The sequence below is a fragment of the Neolamprologus multifasciatus genome, chromosome 22, assembly GCF_963576455.1.
Source record: "Neolamprologus multifasciatus chromosome 22, fNeoMul1.2, whole genome shotgun sequence".
NCBI lineage: Eukaryota > Metazoa > Chordata > Actinopteri > Cichliformes > Cichlidae > Neolamprologus > Neolamprologus multifasciatus.
The window spans coordinates 29,790,692-29,801,714 of NC_140459.1; the positions used below are offsets into that span (position 1 = coordinate 29,790,692).

Here is an 11,023-nt window from a genome sequence, read left to right on the forward strand (position 1 = left end):
TTTCCTCTCTATTTCTATTTCTCTTTTTCCCTGTACGGTCTTTACCTTACAATATAACACACCTTGAGGTGTCATCTTGCTTTATCAGTTCAGTATTTGGTATAGCTTCTTTACCAACATCCATAACATAAAAAATATAGAAACAACTACAAATTAAACACTTCTCTCTTCTCGGTCTTTCATTCTGTCTCGAATCGTCAGGCTGTTCTTCTGCACCCATGTGTAATATCAACAACACATCTTTCTCTGGATTGTTCCTTCTTCATCGGCGACGGTTTCTTTGTCTGTCTTGATTTTTCTTTTCTTAACTCACCAATGAAGACAAACATGCACGCACGCTTGTCTTGGGTGCACGCAAACACGCTGCTCTTTTCCTGGCAAGGTGTAAAACAAGAGATAATGGCACCATTTCATAAATAATGCAAAAGATGAGCCGGCTGCTTCTGTGTGTAGCGTGAGTGTGTCCGTATACAAGTGAGACTGCCCTGTCAGCACTCCTGCGCCTCCTCTCAAGCACCTCACTGACATGGAAAAGAGACCCTGAGGTATAGGTTTAATCCCCTCCCCCATCTCTGTTCTTCTTTCTTTCTCGCAAACATACACTCAGGCACCCTCCATCAGGTTTTAATCTCAGCTGCAACACTCTTGAAATGTGCTCCTCCTTCCCCCCTGGCTGAGAGAAAGAAAAAATATAGAAAAGACAAATGACTCATTTTATGGTGCAGAAAAATTACTGCCTTAGAGATATTACAAGGTGTATGTATGCATTTATTGTAGCATGAGATGAGATTTTGGGCCTATTTTTGTGAGAGAATACCAAATTACAGCATAGCAGAGGCTCTTTTGCAAACGAGAGAGAGTATACGCTGAGGAACAGTTGTTCCAAGTCCTGTGCAGATGGCTTGACATAAAGTGTATAGTGTACTGTATATAGTCGCACATGCCTCCAGGACAGGTTCTCGCTCAAATCGATTGGGAACACAGGCAGAGGATGGAGAAGAGACGCTGAGAATCTATTGCAGTGTGCAGGATATCTGCTCCTGCTACAAGAAATAAATGCCCTTTAGCAGGTTCCTTGTTCATTGGTTTGGCCCAGAAGGGAAGACATTATGGGTTTGATGCAAGACTCTTTTCACATCTAGTTAGTGTTTGCCTGGGGGAACAAATAAGTTTGCACAGATGCATTACACAAGCAAAGCAGAAATTAAAAATCAAATATTGATTTAGTTTTGAAGTTTGTATTTACTTGTCTTTTGGCCTTTCTGAAGTTTGCTTGCATACTTTTGTACAGTGAAAATCAGTTTTAACAAAATGTAGTTTGATGAGGTGAAAATTTGACAATCATAAACAAATGGTTCCACAGTCAGACCCGTCCCCATTTTTGCATCCTTTATACCCTTTATTTTGTTAAACTAATAGATGATATCAAGCTAACTGTCATGGTCCTCCTTTGGGCGGAGATCGGTTGCTCCTCCCTGGCTGACCACCTGTGGGCAATTATTCCAGCAGCATATAAGACCTGCACACCCAATCAGTCATCGCCTGAGTATCTGCTATCCCATGTTAGTCAGTGGCTGAGATTGGCTGCGGCACACCTGCACCAGGGTAAAACTCCGCCTACCCCACTCCTGCTTTACAGGTGAAAATAGAGCAACAGGACCACTAGTGTTTGATTTTATTTATTTCCTGCTGTGTTTTACTTGCATTTGAAAGACTGAGTGTAAACACAAAAAAATATTTTATTTTATGTGCTGGAATGTGCAGAAAATAGGTTTAAATGTTAAACAAATTTCTTCCAGTCAGAGAATGTTGCATATAATTACATTTTTGCTTGATACATAAAGTTAAAAGATTAAAACTAATAAAACAAGTTTTAAAAGGAGACTTTTTCATTTGATTACATTTTGTATGATGGATTATGCAGAAAAAGTAGAATGCTTTTTCCTTTCTTCAGAATTGGCTCCTGGAGTCCGCTTTTCTGGACCTGGGCCACCAGCTGCTGGTACAGCATTGCCAACTAGCACACAACTCACCTGCCTGCCTCCCCGCGCCTCAACCTCATCTGGGCCTTGCGCCCCACCTGTCCTCTTCACCTGAAACCAAGTAAGGCGACTCAGTTTAACTGTGGAGGATCGCTGATTGACTGCTGGACCCCTCTGACTGTGCTCTACTATCATTGCAGTGCCCCGGTCTCTTCATAGTATTTTTCCCGGCCCAGCTTCCACCTCCCCACAGCCACAGCAGTCCCGCTGTATTCTAGAGCTGTCTAGTTTTCCTTTAGTTGCCTTAGTTTTGATAGCACGCCCACTAGTGTAGTGGCATCATTTAAATTTGGCTTGTGTGTTTAATTTGTGGGGAAAAAATAAACCTTTTTGTTCACTCACTGTCTCGCTTCCGGTTTGGATCCTGCACTTGTGTCCATCCCATTTACCTCGTGACGCTGGGTAAATGGGATGACTACTTGACTACTTGACTACTTTTGACTACTTTTTCTTTTCAAATATTTATCTATTGCTATTATGTGCCGCATTGCCTCACTCACAGCATGACTATTATGTAATTTCTTCATCTTCTATTTTATTGGCAGTTGGCAACCCATTTAATTAGAGCAGGTAGTTGTACTGCCCTCTAGTGGAAGAAAATGTAAATGTTCTGCCTGTTACTCACGCCGGTCGCTTAGAGTACTAATCAGGTGGAACCAGATAATCGTCCGTGGTAGACCTGATCGTTTGTCACGGCACACCTATGTGACGCGGCACTGTGGTTGGGAAACACTGGTCTAGAATAGCATCCAGTAAAGAACTGTGTGCTCCGGTTTTGGTGAATGAAATAGCGCTGTAATTGGTGGGCATGCACTATGTGATATGAATTCTAATCTTTTTCTTTTTTTTGCTTCATATGCAACATGATGGCAGCTACATTTTTAGGCTTCACATCTATGAAATCAGATTGTGCCAGAGGTTTCTTCCTGTTAGAAGGGAGTTTTTCTTTCCCACTCTTGCCAAGTGCTGACTCGTATGAGGTCACCTGACTGAGTCTTTTTTCATATTTTTTTTTTTTTTAAATTAAACCACCTTGAAGCAACTATTGTTGGTTTGGTGCTTTATAAATAAAACCGAATTTAACTTGATGTAATGTGTTGCTTTTTGACATAAATTTAGTCATAACTGACCGAGGTTCTCACCGTTTACAATAAATAAACAGAGCGTTGACATTTTTCTTCTTTAAGCAAATGCTCCGAATTGATGCCAAACATGACTGTAACCTTGGAATCACTGCTACATTCTCTGTCATATGAAATCTTCCATTCACACTACATTAACTGGGCCCCTAATCATCTTCCTGTCTCCCTGACAGTGCACAGCTGTATCTTAAATAATAAAAAAAAATATAATTATTTTGCTATTTTTCTCTTTAACAGTTTCCCCGGGAAAAAAAACTGCTGAGCATATTGATTTTCTTTAGCTGAGGATAAATGGGATCATATCTGACATGCATTGGTGGTTGTGAAACAATATCACATTGCTGCCTCCATATTTTGATGTATGACTCCATATTAGACATCACCTCCCCTTTTAAAAGCATGAAAATTCCTCTGAATACCATATTTTTGGTCTGTGGTTCTCTGAAGATTAATTTGACTCCAAAACCGCACTTTTCCTGGCTCAGCAGGAAAAGGAAGGAGCTCAGATGAGCAGGTCCTGACCTCTTAGTCTTCCAGTCATGGAAATTGAATGCACTACGAGGTTTCCTTTGAATTCATTTATCTCCATGACTCTTTCCTTTTCTTTTTTGACTTTTGCAGTCCTTAATGGGAAATAAAGTTTGTGAAGAATTACATCTCTGTGCAAAGGAAAAAAAAATAAAAGCTCTTTCAAAAGTTTACTTTCAGAGTGAAGCAGCCAAGTTGGTGGTTGTTTTAAGTTTGTGTCGGTTTTTAGCTTTTCAACAGATATGGTGGACTCTGCTTGTACAAACAACAGCGTGGTTTCAACTGCTCGCTTGATGGATGTCATGGTCTGTACATCTGAATGACAGGAAGGCTGCTTATCATGTTCCTCATCGTCAGGCTACTGACATCTGTCACCTTCAGTCTTTCTCCTTCCCGCTCGCCTCTCCCTCTTTTTGCCTCCTTAACAGACACTCATATACGTCCGCACACATACACACTCTGTTCTGCAAGCACCGAGTCTCCACTTCCAAAGCATCTCTGCCACTTATCTCTCTCATCACTCAAACCGTTTGCTGTAGCACTCCGCCTTCCTCTGCGGCGTGGGGGAATGGAAGAAACGAGACAGGCGAAAAGGGAAAAGGAAGACAGAGGGGACGATTCATTCATTCGGGAGGGCTCATATGTTCTGAAAGGTGCTGCTTTGGCAGCAAAAACTTTCCTCTGACATGTGTCCAATTGATACTTTGAAATGGCTGCCCACTCAGCAGAAGTGATGGGACAATTCCCCCTCGTCTGCAGATTGGGAGATGAGAGTGGCGATGTTAAGCAAGAGAGAGATGGAAGTGCCACCGCGAGCTGAAAACTCAAGATATCACCTGCAGCGGTTACCCGGATTGTTTCATCGATTTTTCATCCGCTTCCCCCTCATTATCATCAATGTCGGACGTGCTGTTAGCCTCCCCGTCATCATCATTATTACACAAGTGTCGCTCATTACCATCTTCATCACTTTTATTTCCAATCAGCACTCGCAGCAGCTTAATGTACAAATATGCTAATTACATCAAAAATGTCTGTCAGCTGACAACATTGTCTAATTGCTTGAGTGTTACAGTACATTCGGTCCTGCTGGTAGACATTGTCGATAAAGGCCCAGATTGACATGCATATGCATAAACCACAGCACATAAAGACATCTTACATATTTAAGGGAATATGTGGCGCACCATGGTGTATTACGATGTTTGGAAATTTGCATAGCTCTGCATGAATACAATCAAAAACACCATCAAGTAGATCAACATTTCAGTTGAGCAAATAATGCAAAAATAATAGACCCAGTGCTGTGACCACCAAAGCAGAACTGAGGACAACAATAGCAGTTTTATAGTCTTTATATTAACTCGAAGCGGAGAGTTGGCAGGGTTTGTTCACTTACGTGGTTTTAACAGTCTAAACTGTGGTCTGCAGAGTGATCCATAGGACGATCGTAGGACGCTTTCCAAACATGAGTGACTCAATCCTGGAAGGAGGTAAGTGGCTGAGGTGAGTGATCAATCATTTAACTCAGAATGGAGTCGCTGGGAACATGGAAACAAAAACAAGTACCTGGGAAAGACACTGATGAGCTGATTTACCACTTGAAATGAGGTGAAGAAAGGCCTTTCTTATATGTTCAAACTAGGGATGCACCGATACCACTTTTTTGGAAACGAGTACGAGTACTTGCATTTCAGTACTCACCGATACAGAGTACTTAATAAAAACATGATTTAAATTTACAGGTAACAGCTTTAGTCCTATAATTTAACAAAAAACAAAAAAACAAGGGACTGGTTTGGAATTAAGAACATTTATTTAAAATGAAAAGCATGTTGTATGCAACATATTACAGAATAAATAATTATGAAAAAGCAGTGACAGTGCAACTCAAGTATTTTTTTCAGTTTATTGTAAACTCTGCCGCTTTGGACAACACAAGGGGCATTAATAAACATCTTTGCCATTTAGTGCACAATATTTGAATAAACTAACAACATCCACCAACATAGAACTGTGGCAGTCAGTGCAACTGAGGTAGGTATTAACAGCAAGTCTAAGATGACTCACTTAATGGAGAGAAAAAGTGAGTGGCAGGGTTTTTTTTTTAAGAAAAGTAGCTTTTCTGCATTATCAACAGTCAGACTGTTTCTGTTTTCATCTATAATGTGTGACACTGAGCTGAAAAGCCTTTCACTTTCCACACTGCTACATGGGGCTGAGAGGTATTTACGGGCTATTTTAGCCAAAGTGTGGAACCTGATTTTGTTGACACCCCAGTACTTCAGAGGACTGTCTTCAGGCTTGTGGCCTCTCCGAGGTATGTGTCGAGCTCAATGGCAGCACCTGCTGCCAGCGGCTGTGCTGCCTGGGGCTGCTCCTTAGCGATTTCGTCAAATACAGTATCCAGACTGCTGCTAGTGCTGGCCTGGGCCTTGAGGAACAGTTTAGCAGGAGGTTCTGCAGCTTCTGCTCGACTCCCCTCTGCCTCAGCTCTGGACATCATCTGCAGCTCCTGCTTCAGGTGCAGCTTGGCCTCTGGAGCAGTGTTGTTGGAGAAGAAGCGATCTTTATACCTGCACAAAATTCATAAATGTATTAATATGTGGAAAATATGTTTCCCCTAAACCACTGTGACAAATGCCAGCCATTTGACTTTCTGGTAATAATAAGAAAAATGTATTTCATATTATATATATTGCATACATTTGTTTTTGTGTATTTTAGTTACAAATATATAACATTTCAGATGTAAAATAATCTTACATTTAGTACTGTAGTTTATCATTGAATACCTATAGCACACAGACTTTACCTTGGTTCGAGTATGGTGGAGATGAAGTACAGTGGGTTGGTCTCGACGTCACTGAAGCGCTTCTTGACAGCTCCCAGTAAGGTTGCTTTCATTGTCTTGACGCCGTGGTCCTCGTCTGTTTCTGTTTAGAAGTCCCACTAGCACAGTCACAGCTGGGATGACATCAGAGGCTAGTGCGTTGTAGCTGCTCACTTTTTTAGTTAGTTCCTCAAAGGGGGCGAGGATGGCAGCAGTCGTCTCCATAAGAGCCCATTGGTGAGCTGTGAGATAGTCAGGGAGTTCATGCTCGGACACGCCCAGCACTCGCTTTTGCTCAATGAGGGACTGGAGCATGTAATACGTGCTGTTCCAGCGCGTCTGTAGGTCCTGCTGCAGTCTCTTTATTGGCTGGTTGAGCTGTCCCTGAATGTCCTCGAGGCGGGAGTAGGCTAAGGAGGAATGTTTAAAATGCCCAACTATTTTCTGTCCCACTGCTATAGCATCAGCTATGCTCCTCTGCGCTAATAAGCATGGGTAAATAAGCGTGGGTAAACTCTTTGTACTCGTTGTTGTGTCGGGATTTTAGGTGCTTGATTAAATTACTTGTGTTAAATGCGCTACCTTTTGAGCCTTCTGTGGACAATTTCGCTGAGCACAATTTGCAGTCCGCCTTTGTTTTCGCGTCTTCGTTCACTTTGAAATAGTTCCACACGGCTGACTTGTCTCGCCTCGCCTTCTCCCAGCTCTGAGATGCAGGCGGGGCCTGGGGGCGGGCACTCGGGGCCTGGGGGTGGGCACTCGGCGCCTGTGATTAACCCCTTACATGCCGCTCAAACATAGACAGGTCTCAGACCGTGGTATCGGTCCTCGGTATCGGGGACTTTTAACGAGTACGAGTACTTTAGAAAATGTGGTATCGAGGCCGATACCCGATACCGGTATCGGTGCATCCCTAAGTTCAAACCTTTGTCAGGAGAACAAGAATGGCAGCATGGGTAAGTATTATCATAGGTTGGGTCTGATTTTCTGCATCTTGGTCAACTTCATTGATTCTGAGATACACCATCAAATAAAGGAAAAATACTTACTTACATTTAAAATGTAAAAAGCCAATAGCAATAATCCTTCGCTGTCAGGATATTTTAGGCAAAATTGTTTACCCAGGTCTTGCCGAACACAGGACAAAGACAATAAGTATTTAACTTCGTCCATGATAATATAGACTGAAATATTAGTCTTTTGCACCTATCCATCTTGTTATGCGTATGCAGTTCATGGTCCTGGTGGGGCTGGAGCCTATTGTAACAGTCATTGCACAACCTGGGACAGGTCACCAGTAGGGCTGCACGTTAGAAAATCGCAATCTCAATTCATAATTATGTGAGATCTCATTTCCAAATGACTTTTAAGAAATTTTAAGAAAAAAAAAAAAGACGACAACGATTGTACCGCATTTTGATCCGGGACGTAATCTGCATGAAAACAAGCGCTCACTCTTCCTGCTCAACAAATGACAAGGGCGGAGCCTTATACCACGTGATACAGAAGCTGGCTGCTAAAATTGGCAGGGAAAAAACTAGTGAGGGGATTTCCGGCTCTTTTTAGAGAACCGGTTCTTTCAGCTCGGCTCACTAAAAAGAGCCGACTCTTTCGGCTCCGAACCGCCTCTTTAGGTTGTTTTGTTGCTTTAAACTAATTATTATTAACAACAATATAAAATTATGCACAAAAGGAATTACTAATGTAAAAAAAAAAAGAAGTGGTTTTATTCATATATGTTTATATATAAATATATGCGGTGGCCCCAGAGACTTCCAAAACAGAGCTACCTAGATCACCTAAATTACACAATTGAACACAAGCACTCATATATATTCAAATAATTTAAAAAAATGTTCATTTACCTGTTACTACCACACACCAAATCCAGTCGTTGGTACTTGCTAGTTTGTGTAACCTCTAGGTAACAAAGCTCAACACTGCGCCTAGCATCCTGGAGCACTTCTGTTGTATTTTGTACGTGTTTGGAGTTTTTACGCATTTTGGAGTTTGGATGTGCTTTCTCTCTAGGGGCCACCGTAAATATACTTTTATTTATTCACCCCACATAAAATGTGATAAATAAATCATATAATACATAAACCAACTATTCACATTTCAAATTTTAACTATTTAAATTTTCAGCTTTTTCCTTTTAAACAAATTTAAAGTGAAACAACACAAAGCACTGCAAACCACAACACAATTAAATATAAATTAAAATATGAAAACAAAAAGAAGATGCATATTCTCTGTCATTTGGGCCTGCATAAATAAACTTCTGACTGGCACTAGAAAGCATGCCTCTATCAACCCTGTTCTTATTTATTTGCATTGGTTACCCATAAAATATCGCATTGAATTTAAAATATTGTTGCTCACCTTTAAAATTATAAATAATTTAGCCCCTCGTTATCTTGTCGATCTTCTTAGTCTATATGTCCCTGGGCGAGCCAATTACTCCTGGCTCAGCCTAGATCTACACTTAAATCTAGGGGGTGACCATGCTTTTGCCCTGGTTGCACCGAATCTGTGGAACAACCATCTGTGCGTCAGACTCCGTTTTATCTTTTAAATCCAGTTTAAAAACTCATTTATTCAACATAGCTTTTCCATCTAGTTAGTGTCCCTATTTTATATTTGGTTCAATTTCTTATCTATGTACTTTATCTTTTAGCTATATCTGTTCTTAGAAACTTTGTTCTTATATTCCCTTTTATTCCTGTATAATTGTGCCCTTAACCTGATGACATATGTGGTACGTTGTTAATAGTCTTTTATTCATTGTCTTAATTTCCTGTTTTTATTGTAAAGCACTTTACAATAAAAAAAAGTGCAAGAGAGGGTGAGAGAAAGAAAAAAGAAAACCCACGGCTTCCAATAAGGAGCCGGCTCGCGTCGTTCACGTCAAAGATCCGGCTCTAAGAGCCATTTCGTTCGCGACCAACACATCACTAGAAAAAAACAATGGAGAGCACGTCAGGGATGACGAGAAAGTGACTGGAGAAAATCCATCCCGGTCAACCACCCAAACATCAATAACGGGAACCTTCCCAGCGCAAAGTACAAGGCTCGCGTGCAGAGTGAAGCGGAAAAAAGTGCGAGAGAGAGAAGGAGGGAGAGAAGGAAAAAAAAAACCCACGGCTCGCGATAAGGAGCCGGCTCGCGTCGTTCACGTCAAAGACCCGGCTCTAGGAGCCATTTTGTACGCGACCGACACATCACTACTTTACACGCAGTGTCGAGCAACGGTGGAGACGGAATTTCAAGCAGTACAACATTTTGCAGCAACAACAAAATGTGAGACATTTGTTGTTTTTATGTTTATTTATTGTTTTTATGTTCAGTCTCAATTGTTACGAAGTTGATGTGCAGTTAATAAGAGCAATAAATATTTATACTGGAAAAGAAAATCGTGAGAGAATCGTGATCACAATTCTAAGCAAACCTCATTTTATGCAAAATCGTGCAGCCCTAGTCACCAGTGTGTCACAGGGCTAACACACAGAGTCAACCATTCATGCATGTCCAGTTAACTTAACATGAACTTCTTTGGCCATAGACAGGTGGAACATGCAAACTGGACAAGGAGGCCCCAGCCAGCCAGTGGATTCAAACCCAGGACCTTATTGCTGTGAGGCAACAGTGTATGGAGAATAAATTTTCCCACCAACTAAAATGACCGTGCAGCACCACCCACAAACCTGAAAGACAGGTTTTCCTCAGATTTGCATTCTTACTTAATTAAAACATTCTTGGAAAAAGCTTCTCTTTCAGTCCATCCATGAACGTTTGTATAGTTGCACAATATAAATGTCCCAGTTGTCCCTGATAATCATGCCCCCAGTTCAGAGAGAAAACCTGCAATTTAATGGATTATTCCTGGCTGTGATGTTCGGACAACCAGGCCTACTTTGAAGATTTATTTTTTCAAATTAAACGCTCTGCTAAAAGCTCTGAGGGAGCACCGAGAGGTAGGGCTGTGAGATGGTAGGTCGCCTCAGGGCAAAGCATCAGCTTGATCCAAAGGTCCAACTACAAGCTTTAAGTCTTTTCTGTTTTTAGGGTTACAAATAAGTGCTGACTTGGTTCTGACAGGGTTAATCAAACAGAAATGCCTCTGTGAGGAAACTCACCTGCATCCCACAGTGGAAGGTGTTCTGTACAGAGGTGTGGGCAGAAATTCGTCCAACCTGCTGTGGAAGACTCATCACTCCAAACACTGAGTTACAGTTATTGCTGTTCAAGCAGGTCAGTGGTGTTAAAATCTGAATATTTGAGACTATATTTATGCATAAATACAGAAAATTTCATGGAGTTCACAAACATCTAAGCAGATCTCCATATTTAAACAAGAGAAGAGGGCTTGCCGAATGCTTGAATGCTGCTATTTGTGGCGTCCTTGTGCTCTTATGGCCTTCACAGCCTTTCAATTCTTGGTGCAGGATGTTAAACAGTACTTCACCAGCACCATGAAA

The 11,023-nt window shown here is 41.4% G+C and overlaps 1 pseudogene; it reads right to left on the minus strand.

The window, feature by feature from the left end:
- Nucleotides 1-3,271: 3,271 nt before the first annotated feature.
- On the minus strand, nucleotides 3,272-8,245 carry LOC146493710 (zinc finger BED domain-containing protein 4-like; annotated as a pseudogene).
- Nucleotides 8,246-11,023: the final 2,778 nt, after the last annotated feature.